Raw genomic sequence first — 13,727 nt, 5'->3', positions numbered from 1 at the left:
AAGCTAGCTTGATTATTTATCTCTTTGATCATGGAAAATAGAGCCAACTACCGATCCCTGATAGCAGATCAGGGAACACAAACACAAAAACAACCAAGAATTAATGTTAACAGTATTTGGAGATCAAAACTGTAGATCTTTGAATTTAGAGAAACAACTAAAAGTAAGCTAATGTTAGCTAGCATCACTCTAGTGAGGCAGTAGTAAAAAAAACAAAAGCAAACAAAGCATTACGAACTTGATTTAGCTACATGAGTTCAAATTAATTCCAAAAACCTTCAGCAGTTTTCAAGTTAAAGTTTGACCTGAAAAAGCACTTTAAAAGTTTCAAAAAGCCCCTTAATGTAGAACAGGAGGTAACTATGTGTCATAAGATGCGTATGGTAGATGTTTTCAAAGATGCACTTTCTTATGAGTGACCTTATGTGGTCAATTCATCAGCACGCAGCATAAGAGCGTTTTCTGGTCACCCTCTGTCCCAGTGGGGGTCCTCTACGGTCAAAAAGATCAAAAATGGTTAAGAGGCTTAATCTCATGAGAGGAAAGCTTGTTTAGTGGATCCATGATGCCACAAGGTCAGACAAGTGTCAAGAGTTCAAAAGGGATCACACAACCTTTCATTGTTGTTTCAGATCTTTTTTTGTGCTCTACTTTGCTTTGTGGAAAAAACCTCACCAGGTGATCGGTTTCAGGAGTTTTGTATACATCAAAAAGTCACTGAAAAGTTTGCGTTAAGCCTTGAGGTTATCCTCACAGTATGGGGGTCTTTGGGTAAAGCTACCAGAATGGTAGTTTGCTCTTTGTCATTGGAGTGATTCTGCAGGTCTCTGCAGACTCAAAATCTACCTTCAGGCATCAATCTTCTTGGATTCATTATTGTATTTTTCCATGTCCTACAACTCTACTGTGATAGACTAGGAGTGATGCGTTGCAGTAACTTAATTTTCTCCATTTTGTTTCTGTACATTTCAGTGTAGTACAAGAATGTTACAAGTATGTCCTAGACGAATTTGACATTGGCATTTTTTGCAGCTGTGGCAGAGTATGAGTGCGTGTGAAAGAATAATTGAACTAGCTCCGACTCATATGACCCCTTTCACTCCTGATATTACCACCTATTACTGCAGGGAGAAATTGCCTTTATATTGATTTTGCTGTTAACAGAGATTGGAGAGAAAGTACAGCAATACCAGTGTGTGCAATATGAAGCAGGCAATTAAAAAGAGTTTTGAGAAGTTCAAAGCAGGAACATTATTAGCAATACACCTGCTCCCACCGCATTATGACAGTATCTTCTTTTTTTTTATTTTTGTTGTTACTTGACCCAAGAGGCCATGTTTGGTTGGATTTTTATGATAATTTCAGCTCGGTCTGTGCTTGCAGCATCCATGAGTGTCTTCAAGTGCTGCAGTGGCAACCAAGACCACTCAAAGCTTTTAGAGCATGTGGGATAAAAACACGAAGAGCTCTATAAAAGGTCTCAGCGTCCAATCATGCCAAACATAGGCATGGCTTGCTAATAGGTCTTAATGGCAGAATATTAGGCGCATTTAACGGGGCACTTCTCTGGTCAGGTCCCTTTGGCATCCCCATGCTATTACTCCTTTCATCAGTACCTTCCATTTTTCCTGGCATTTTTAGTATTCTGTAGCCAAACCATCCATCTTACCATCCATTTTGTGCTGCCAACATTTTCAGAAAACATGTCGAGCACAGACACATATGAAGAGAGACAAAAAAATGGATCGGATTTAATTGAAAAACCACTTAATAAAGATGGTAGGCTGTAACTGTGAGATATAACACCATACAATGATCTCCAAAATAACACAACATCTGTGTCATTGCCTCTCAAAATTATTCTATACTCTCTGTGACGTGGGCATCAGAGCTGTAACCAGATCAGATTGATTGAATATAAGTAGTTATGTAATCCTGCCACCCTGACTTTGCAGGATACATCACTTATTCATGATCGAAGTTCAAGTTGTATTAAAACATTTCCAGTTACATGTTTAACCTATTGTATTGACGAGTATGCTGTAGGAGAGAGATAAGACAATAAGAGAGAAAAACTTGATAAAGGTGGTTGTAGCTTTAAATATGATAAAAGTTCAAGCCCAATAGGGACGCTGGTGGCACAGTTGTTAGTGCGCACGGCCCATGTGTGAATGCCATATTTCTCCAAGCTGGCGGCCTACGTTCAAATCTGACCTGTGGCTCCTTTCCTGCATGTCATTCCCCATTCTCTCTCTCTCTCCCTGATTTCTGACTCTATCCACTGTCCTATCGCTCAAATAATGGTATAAAAAAGCCAAAAATGAATCTTAAAAAAAAAGTTAAAGCCCAATAAAGTGCACTGTAACTGAATTAAAGCTGCTATAATCTATATTTTCATATCAACGATGGATCGATTAAATATGAAGGCCAGTGTTTTTTTTGTGAAATTGTATTAGTAACTCTGCTCTACAGACTTTTTAGCATCTCTTGTGTTTTAAAATCATATCATACATTGTGGGCATCACATGTTGCTGTCTGGATTGTTGAACAATGAAATGTTTGACAACTTTTTGGCCTGGGAAGTTAAATACTGTACATGTATCCATCTGTTGTTGCATTGTTGCCCAACAGCGGAAAAAAACAAACCCTGTTTTCCAGTGTATCTAAAGCCACATGTTACTGAGCAAGGCACTAAACCTATTCACTTTACTAACTGTACTCATTTTCAATGAATCAGCACATCAGATGCCAATATTGTATAAATGTGGATTTTGTAGAACAAATATATAATAACCAAAGTGTATGTAATGGTCCCAATTCATAAAAGGTAATCATGTTATGTCCTCACTGGTACACTACATGGATAATCCCTTTGGTTCAGTGGTTCCATACATGACTATTTGAACAAAGGATCAGTGTTATAGCACAGCTTAACCTGATTTAGAAGGTTATATGATGCCGTTTACAACCTAACTGACCACTATGGTCCACACAATAGCCACAATAAATGCTGCCTTGTCTCTGGTGTCCATAAAAGGGAAAAGTATATTGCTATGAATCACAGAGAAAAGGAGGAGAGCGATATGAGAAGAGCTAACATAAAAAAGACAGGGCATGAAAATGAATAAAAGAGAGAGAGACGTTAAGAAAGAAAGATGGACAGAGAAAGACAAAGTGAGGGGTACAGGGCGAGAAAGAAACTGGTGAAAAGAAACATCGATCAGAGGACGGGGTTGGCTCTGGTTGAGACAAATGGCAGCTTCTCCGTCAGTATCTAGAACAGTATATGGTGTGTCTCCGTGTCTATCTGGGCCTGTCATGCTCCCCTGCTTCCAATGCATGACAATTATCCTGCACCAGACTGTGTGCACAAATAAAACACAAGGCTGTATGAGATGACAACCATCAGCACAAAACTTTAGCTTTAACTTTAGCATTTAATAAGCGGTTTTGGCTAGCAGCAGTTGTCTGGATTTCTAGACAACCTGGTGTTATAGAAGACAGGATGAATGGGCATCTTGCTGACTTGTGCATGCGTTCCTCTCAAATTTTATAACTACCATTGCTGTAGGTGTTTTTCGCATTAAAGTTTTCCAGGTTTCAACCACCAATATTGGTTTTACATCTACACAATATACTGTAGGGTAAATATTCATGAATAGAAATACAACAATAAGAGTGTAAGTGTGGTTAACACAATTATAATTTTCATAGGGCCTTTAACACACCAACACAGCCCAAAGTGCTCTTTGCAGAACAAGATCAAAATGGAAAAAAAAAAACATTATGACAACTGAAGCCATTTTAAAACAATGTTGAAGAAGAGAAAAAAGACTAGAATAAGATTAAGTTAATGGAAACAGGAAAAGAAAACTACCAAAGCAAATAAAACCTCAACAACAAAATGATGACTCTTTGAGCATTTAACACCTAACCTTTGTTAAAAAGCGTCTCAGTTTGGTTTTATCTAATTTTATCAAAAGCATTGGAAGCATATACCCTACAATCCCACAATCACCACCACCATGATTACTGAGGAAAGTACATGACATCACCTTTTACAAACTAAGCTCCGCCCTCTTCAAACCTGTGAGATGAACAAAAGAGAATTTCAGAAACCTCTCACAACTAACAACTTAAAATGCAGAATTTTATTTAGAAAATAGTTTTTTTATGGCCTTTTAAGATTTGCCACTGACACAGCCTGTCAATGCAAAAGCAATTTGTCCAGCACATGTAGCAACTGTCAGATGTGAAATGTAGCCTCACGAACAAGCTTCAATAAGAAATAATGGGGCTGGTCCAATTATCCCATTAACAGTGCCTAATATGGATTTATGTGTATGGTCACAGGCCTTTGTATCCTTTCACAGGTCATAAACTGGGTGTCAAGAGGTCAGATGAACGCGAGGTCACCCTGAAGAACGTCTCCGCGACCCTCATGTATTTGTTGGTCATGCTTTGTGCTTATTTGTCGTCACAGATGTAAGAAAATGTCTACATGACATATTCACCAAAACGTAAGGGCAAATACTACAAATATTACAAAGTAAAGCTTCTCTGAAGTTATCACTACCTTGAAAAGAGCTGTGAAATTGAACATTAAGTGATAAAAACAGTTTTAAATAGTGGAACAATTAGTCTCTCAATTTAAAATAAGCACATACAAGCTTCAAAGAGCACACAGCAGGATTCAAGAAATGAGTTATTGGCTATTCCCCCTAATAAATACACAAGAGTGTAATGAATGGATTGGTTGTATTATTTAGTATGTTTTTCTGCCTCACTTTAAAGGATTTGTTTGTCACTTTCTAACTTGGAGCATCTAGGCTACTTATTCTTCTAACTGACCAAATAACAAAATGTAGAAAGCTATTTAAGTGGCAACATAAATTTCAATCACTGATTCCAATTATCTCAGATAGGTTTCTCCTCCGTCTCACAAACAATGACAAAATAAAAACCAGCTCCATTAATTTTCCACACATCCGCACACACCCCACACTGACATAAACATGCATAGCAAGCAGGGACACACTACAGAAATCATGTAATAATGGAATAATGTTTACAAATTCGAGTAATTATTAAAAATATTAAATAATACAAAGCAATTTGTGCACAATCATGAGATGCTTGCTTCAATTAGACAACACGGCAGGATTCAGAGGGCTTGGTATTTTACAGTTTATGAGGAGAGGGGAAAGTGTATTGACAGGCTATTGCTATTAAGTAAGCTGACTGAACTGTTTGATATTTTAACTGAAATACCCTTTTCACTTCCTTGTTCAGGTAGCTTAGTGAGCTATCACTCTTATTTCTAGCTAACAGCAAACATTAGCACCAATACTGGAAACAAGCTACCCTAGCGCCCAAACTTTGCTCTTTTTTGGTGTTCTGTTAAGTGATGAGTGTTTCCTTTTTTATTATCTTTATAATAAAGATAATCTTTAACATGTAACACATGGTTTACGAGCTAATATGTGTATGAGCAATTATAAGAGCTAAACAAATAGCTAGCTTAGTGCTGTCCAGATTAAACAAATTCCTTTCTTAAATTTAAGATAGCTAGTAAAAGTTTTTAATTTGTATATTGTGTTCAAAGTCTGCATAATTGTTTCCTATATTTAGGTTTATTAGGTTAGTAGATTAAACAAACGTAGGCTATTTGCTGATTTGTTACCTCAAGTATAGCCCAGTACCGACAATCTTTGAGCAAGCTGCTGTTTTTAACTGTAAAATATATTCTTCATATTATAGACTCTGGGTGTAAAGTGTGTATATTTTAAAGAATAATGGATCTCATTAAAGACTAGCTGAGTGTAAGGATATCTGATTGTAATGGCTACATCCCCTCTATATAATGACCCAAAGTATTAATTATGTAGCACACACATGTACTTCAACTGGCACTGAAACTAAGAACGAGTGAACCAAAATGCATATTTTCACAGAATGTGGCTCTAATGTGTTCTCCTGAGTAACTTTTTCTACATTTTATTTCCTCAGGTTAATCTTAAAAGCTGTGCTTTTTACAACAAAATGTGAGAGTTTGTTAAAAAATGCAGTCCATTTATGAATGTGGTTGGCTAATTATATGAAAATGTATTACTACCGCCAACACATTTGGAGAGCACTTCCTAACCTTCATTTATTTCTTCATATTGGGATACAATGTAGAGACACAACTACAAAATGTTTTTTTTTTTAGACTTATCAAGGTGAACTGTTTTCCAAAACATCATCTGACATTTTAAAATCCTTGCACACTTTACACACATAGGAAAACTGATGGTATTATAAGCAGAGACACTTCTGCGTACACTCTCTCGCTGATCGATAGATTCGTTTAGGGTCTGCATATGAAGTGATACATTTTGAAATATGTAAGCTAGGCCTGCACATTGTGAAAAAAAAATGCTATGTGCAATGGCAATGCTCAATATAGCAAGGGCTTTATTACGAGCACAGCTCTACAGTGTGTCCAATGGTGGCCGCCAATTCCTTAGCTCTTTTCGCCATCCAAGCCTTCACACTTCACACCAGTCACATGACTGGAAGCTAAGACCTGTAAATAAAACTCAAGGAGGGCAGATTCCCCTGAGGATAGCACATTTGTGGAGCTGTACTTGAAGTGACAGATTTGAGAGGTTCTAATCACCAAGTTGTGGTTGAATAGGAAAATGGACCAAAGTAAAAAACAATAAATGGGAGTAAATATTGGCTCAAAAGTTTAAGTGAACATTTTAAAATACAAGGTCTCGTTTCTTCTACAAGCTCCCAATTGTTTCCTTCTGTGACTTCAAATTCAGCTGTGTGTAAATATTGCACAGAAGTGAACATTTTTACACACAAGTTGAAAGATTTTTTATTCCTCAAGCTCTCGTATCACGTTCTACAAGCTCTCACATATTGCAGCATATATCACTCAATATCTGCAGCTTTAAAGATAACCTTGCTTGAGGATTCAGCTGTGAAGCTGTGTCGGCTGCTGAAGATTTGTATTATTTGTTTCACTTCATTCTAGCAGAGAGGACCTGTTGACCTCTCTGTTCAGCTGCTGATTATCTTTTCACTGGCGGAGAAAAATATGTTTCTCATTACAACTATTGGAGATTGATTGCGGTCTTCTTGCTTTAGCGCAGTGTGTCTGATTGGCCTGTGGTAGAGATAATTGCGCGTCTTGTTGTCTGAGGAACTGGTTCGCTCAGGAAAGGGTTGTCACTCTGGAGCACGATACTTTCATCAGTCACAGGGTCCTCAGGTCACAGTTTTATTATTCACAGCATATGCAGATAATCTCCCCAGAACAGCTCTCTCTATTTTAAATTGAGCCAAGGGCTTCAAGAATGACAGCCGTTACAGAGTGAATATTGGGCTGTGTTTTGCACGTTGATCTTCTGCTGATGTAATTGATGCAGTTTTGCTTAAACGAAGCATTATTTCTGAGAAATTGACTTCTGCTGTTTCTCCCTCCTCAGTTTTCCGTTTTAATATTTTCATCTTCTGTCGTTTTTTACGCCTGTTTTCTGTTCCTATCAGTATGCATTGGCTTATTTTGATTTTCTTCACAACTTAAGCATCATTCAGAGGCAGAGGCTAAATGTTTTTTGGATATGATATTTTTTCTTTACAGAACATATTGCAGAAAATACAATTGAGGGGATTAAGACATTGAGAAATTGGTTCCATAGATTCAATACTATCATTATTATCTACCACACATAAAGCAGATGATCCCAGATTAACACACTATCAACAGCAATGGTTGATGATCTATAATCAGAGGTGGGCACAGATAATCAGACATTTTATGTTGACCATTAATCCGTAAACAAAGATTGCTAACATTGATAACATATGCAATTCTACGGTGGCTGGGAAGTGCAAAGCAAAATTAATGACCCCTCACTCAGTAACTTCCGGTTCACTTCCTGCATTTGGTACATTCCTTTCCGTTTGTAAATTTGTTTGGGAAATGATAAAAGTTTGCTGCCAATTTGTCTCTGCGCTTGTAAAAGTGTTTCACAACATGTAAATTTGTTTCATGAAATGTAAATGTGTTTTGTCCTTGGTAAAAGTGTTTTGGTTTTGTAATTTCATTTTAGAAAATGTCAAAATGTAAATGTGTCTCAAATTTTGTATAAGTGTTTCACACTTTGTAATTTTGCTTTTCTCATCCAAGCCACTGTACCATTCTGATCAACCGACAAAGACTAAAGCTTTTTGCAATGTCAATAAACTGGAGTTCTTGAGAGGCAATGATGACTTAGAAAATTCAAAATTACACACATATTGGTATTCAAAATCTACAAATAATAAAACCTGATATATCACCACTGTCTTAACTCTGTTGCTCTTGAAGTACTACTACTTCATATACGTCAAGCAGCATTTCACAATAAAAGTGACGGGGGCAGAGACTGGCTTGATATTCAATTAGCTCTTTAAAGTAAAGGTTGTCAGCGGTCCAGCTGACTTGAGTCAGAGGAAGTGAATTAAAGTAACGAAAATGGCGTAAACAGAAACTGAATTAACCAGAAGTTAAAGGTTTGGTTAACCATTTTTCAAATTAATGTCCATGTAAAATTACTATGAAAAATTAGATCATTAGCTGGAGACATGTGCATAGCCCTGTCATACTGTTAAATTACTTTTTCTTGGCAAATATCTGTTTAAGCAATGAGAAATCTGAGTACACTTGAATAGTAAAACCTATGGACACTCCACATTGAAAATATCTATTTTCTTTCATATCAGAATATGAATCATTCTTAAAATTCTAACTGAATTTAGGCTCTGAATATAAGGCTGTTAGGCTCTGAATATAAGCCCGCCTTAGCAGACAAGTTAATTGTTGATGTGCAGAGGCATTTTAAAATGACCTGAAAAAACAAAGTTATTAATTGTTGCTTTTTTTTTTTTTATCTTCCTCTAATTGATGGGACCCCGAAGTTGCTGCTTGACATCCTTTAACAGTTTGAGGTTTCATAAACTGCTTTAATTACAGAGTTTGTTTTAAAGATTGCAGTGCATTCACTTGTATTATTGGGACGTGTAAATGGTTTTATTCAACCTGAGTGCACATGATGACAGCCCAAACACTAATCTGACTAGATCCTGTCTTGTAAGTAAGTAACGTTTTTTTTATTTTTTTTTATTATTATTGTTGTCATATCGTCCTGATGTTGTCTTTGTTCCAGGCTGGTTGTTCCAGATGCTTCCTCTAATGAAGAGCTGTTCCAAACAAATCTCCACACTCACTGCAACAGCTTTGTACCTTTCAGCAGCCAACTGTGATCCATCAGCTACGTGCCATGTCAGATTTCCAATGACAAGCTCCACACACAGAATTTGGCAGATTACTCCATTACCCGAAAACAAAAAAAATCTCCAAATGATGTGCGACAATGTGCTGGGCCATACGCAGCGGGATAAAGCAGTCTGTGAAGTGTGTCACATTGTGTTTGCTATAAACTGAAATCTGGGGATAAATAAAGGCTCTGTGCATTCGTCAATATTTTAACAATGGCTTTTAACCTTTAATCTATTGATGGGAGATGAATCAGCGTCCAGGTCTTTCCCTCTTTAACGACTCACTAACAACCATGATTACTCATTGTTAGTTATTCTTCACACTGAGATGTGATTGGGGTCATTCCAGTGGTTAAAGGACATTAAATAATCTTCACGCTCTGCTGGTTTCTATCATCATCATTTTCACAACACAAAGCTGTCTTTAGCAGGATGAGAGAATGACTTTAGTGTTGACCACAACTTTCAAATGAAACGTGTTTGCATGAGTGCACGACAAAAACCTTCATTAGCTCTGAGCTAATGTAAATATTGACTTCTATTTGAAGAAATGTGAATGAATTGCAAGGATTCAATGTAGCTGAGATGAAGGAAAATGTTGGATATTACATCATAAAATCCCAATATCTCAGAAGACTTCTGCTAGCAGCTCATTTTAAGATGAACATATGAGCTTATGAGGATCTAGATAAATAATGAAGTTCTTAGAACTGTTTTTGCAGCAGTGACAAATGTCAATGCTGAATGAACCCATCTGTTTTTCACACTTTATATTTTTCATTTTCAAAGCAAGAATAAATAAAAAAAGACCATATTAAATTTTTTTCTTGAATTCAAGACTAAAGTCTAACCATTAAAGTTGGATTTGACCCAAAAGCAGACTGCTGTTTTATAAAAATGTCATATTAATACAGGGTTCAGACAGGTAAGTAGTTCAAAGAAACAAAAAACGTGAAGCAAACACAGAAAATATGACGCACACGAGAGTGTATTAAGTGGACACAGGTGAGCATGTTGCCGGGGAAGCTGAGTGAAATGCAGGGCTGATTAGAAGTGGGAACAGGTGTGTCGGTGGGAAAAAAAAGAGGGAAAGTGTGAGGGTATCCGGTGGAGAGATGGAGAACAGACTCTGCTTGGTGTCATGCACACAGGTGAAGAAACCCCCGCCCAGGTGGAAGGTAAACATAGAGCAGCACGCTTTGGGATGAACTGCTCAGAAGTGAGAGGAGGGAAATTTGAGGACTTCACAGAAGTCTTGCTATTTTCAGGCACACCTTTCTTATTGGATACAGTGCTTGGATGCTGCAGGAGCTCCGACTTAAAATGAAACTTCACAAAAGGAAAATTTGATAAAAGAAAACACACAGGCACTATACAGACCTTCAAACAGATGGAAAACAGTCAGTATCTAAGGAGTCCTTGAGTCAGTAAGTGATGAGCTGGGATTTTTATATCAAATGGATTGAAATTAAAATTAAAAATGAAATATTGATTGCAACTTCCATAAAATCAGTATATAATCGAGTGTATCACTCCTAAGCAGACATATATCTATATGTTTTATTTTGCTCTGTGATCCCTTGATAACGAGTTATTTTCAGTTGTGTCCTCGGGATCTTCACTTATTTATCTCCTTACCTTAGGATAAGAAAGGACTTCTTGTGTCTCTTTAAGACGTGGTTCCTCCTTTCTTCCCTCCTCTGCTTCGTTTGCTTGTGTTTGTCCATGCATCTCTGATGGGAGGGATGAAGATGCGAGGAAAAGACGCAAGAGTGGGATGCAAGCATGCAACTTCAGAGACATGGGATGTACCCCTGGAGAGATGGAGAGCAGCGAGACAAACAGGAGAAACAAATAAAATATCACTTAGAGAAGTGAGCACAGACTGAGATACAAATTTAAACCAAGAATTAAAGGAAACGGATGAATATATTGTATCATATCCAGGAATTACAACAGAACGGTAAGTCAAGAAAAACCTTGAAGTTCACATGATTGGTCGACTTATCTCTGACCTGTATCACTTAAGATAATAGAAGCCCCTCCATATTTGTTTTAGGTTCCCACCACTTCCTGAAGAGTTGTTTGCATTGAAGCTACAGTAATGTATCACTGTCTGACCTTATTACAACCGAGCACCTGACCTCTGACCTCTAACCTCATCCTGACGTTCCCGCACACACTGGGGGTCACACCCTCTATCCAGGAGTGTCACTCCGCTAACCTTTGAAGAAAAGGAAACCATGTACCTCTCCAAAGGAGTGACAAGCCCCACTTGTTAACTTTCATTTGTTTAGTTTGTCTTCATTTCTTTTTTGTATTTGGTTTCAGTGCTCAGAACTCCAAACTTAAAAGTGCGGTTGCCCTTGTCAGGTGAAGCGCAGAGCTCACCCTCTACTTTTTAAAGGAGTGAGAAATGGGTTCAGAAATGAAACCTGACAAAAGGTTGTCTGCAATCGATGGGGGGGACCTTACCTTGTAAAGGGGTTAATGGTTTGTCTGCTTTCAGGGGGTTGTCTTTGCTGCTGTTGGACCGCGTATGAAGGAGAAGGACAATAAGGAGCGAGACAAAGAAAACATGGTTTTGTGAACCCAATCACAGACCAGACTCAAAGGTCTGAAGCACAAAAAGTGTGTACCTTTGTGATATGATCCATGAATGGCCTGTTTCTTATTTTACGTTATTTAACAAAGTTCCAGCATCCCTGTTAAAGCTACTCCGAGCATGCAACTATTTTAGCACACATTCTTTTTTTTTTTTTCAACAACATGTAAATATTTTCTTCAAACTGTCCTTGTTAAGTACCCTTTCCCTTAAGACGTTAAATCCCCACTTGCTCACACACTTCTTAAGGCAGGATCAGGGTGACAGCTAAATTCAACATCAAGAAAAGACGAGATGCCTCTCTTTGACTAATTTGAGCTTTTATCCAAACAGAACGATTAAGAAGTAGAACTGTATATGGCTCCTCAAAGAAAAGGCTTACTCCTTCAAACACAAGATATTAAGAGGCTAATCTGTTTCTCACAGAAAAGCTTCAGTGACATCAGCAGGGAGCGAGCTCAGAGACTCAGCTCATTTGGGTAATGTTCGGTAACAATGGAAAGAGGGGCTTCACTGTGTCATCAGTCAATGACTAATGCGAGGATGTGGAAATCATGTCTACTGGGAATTGATAGGCAATGGTTCCTATTGTCCAAGAGGGGTTGTTAACAATGTGGAGGTGATGTCATGTGGTGTGCATGAATCTGAGACCTGTCAAAATCTTTCCTCTCTACATCATTCTTGACAGGGATGTGTGCTGAGAAATTGACGTCTTTGTGAACTCAGAGGTAAATTCAGGATGTTGTGTTTTTGGGCAACCAGTGAAACAGACACGTCAGTATCGTTTATATTTTATTATTTATTTGTTAGATATTAATCAGGCTTTCAGCATAAACTACTTAATGGTGATTAACGTCTGATATTAATGCATTCATTTTATTTAATCACATTAAATCAAGTGCTATTTTGTCCATTTTGGCGCACCGAGGATAGTTGCTCCCTCTAGTCGCAGTGATGAAAAAAGACTGGTTGAAAAGTATATCCACCTTATGACAAACATTTCACTTTTTTTACCGTTCATTTGAGCGGTTTTCATTTAGTTTTTGATCTGTAACGAGTTCCATTTTTAGTTGTTAAGTTAATGTCGTAACCTCTGATCTACAAGAAGGTCCTTCATTAAATTCAAAGTAAAAGCAGGATTGAATTCAAACAGCAAGTAAAGTGCTCTCAGCTTAAGACAGTACAAACATTTAAAACAAATAAAATAATTTTATGTCTGAAATAAAGGAATTTCATAAATGCGACTAAAATTAAAGGATAAATCATGATTAAAAAATGCATTTAATTTGATAGCCCTAGAAATTATTTAGATTAAAAAAGCTTCAGTTGTTAATTTTACATCACTAGATCTAAAGACTCTGTGTAAAGTATTACATGTTGCTCTACAGAATGTTTTAGTATCTTTCAGCTCCTTGTTTCGGCTTAACATCACACAGCTTTGTTTTTTTTTTAATTCCACCAATCCCATCAACCTTGTTTCCAGGTGCAGCACATAATTGTTTACAGCATGAAGCACACATAAACCAATGGACAACACGTGCCCCTTTACACATGACAGAGTTGCAACATTAGCAGTGAACTCGGAAATGTGTGCTGTGAAATCTTAGCTGTTAAGAAGCCAAACATTCCCCTCAGGGTTGGTACAGATCAAAAGAGTAGTGCTCAGAAAAGAAACCAAAGAATATTTGAATCCTGTTTATATGATGAAAGTCGAGTTCAGGGATTAGTACAGATTAAGTAGATGAGCAAAAGCAAGAAAAGTCAGTGCAATGCTTTTATTGTCAGGGTCTCACTGGTGTGATGAGGC

Source organism: Labrus bergylta, chromosome 23 (assembly GCF_963930695.1).
Source record: "Labrus bergylta chromosome 23, fLabBer1.1, whole genome shotgun sequence".
Lineage (NCBI taxonomy): Eukaryota > Metazoa > Chordata > Actinopteri > Labriformes > Labridae > Labrus > Labrus bergylta.
The sequence above is the reverse complement of the archived record's forward strand: the minus strand, read 5'-3'. Positions refer to the sequence as shown.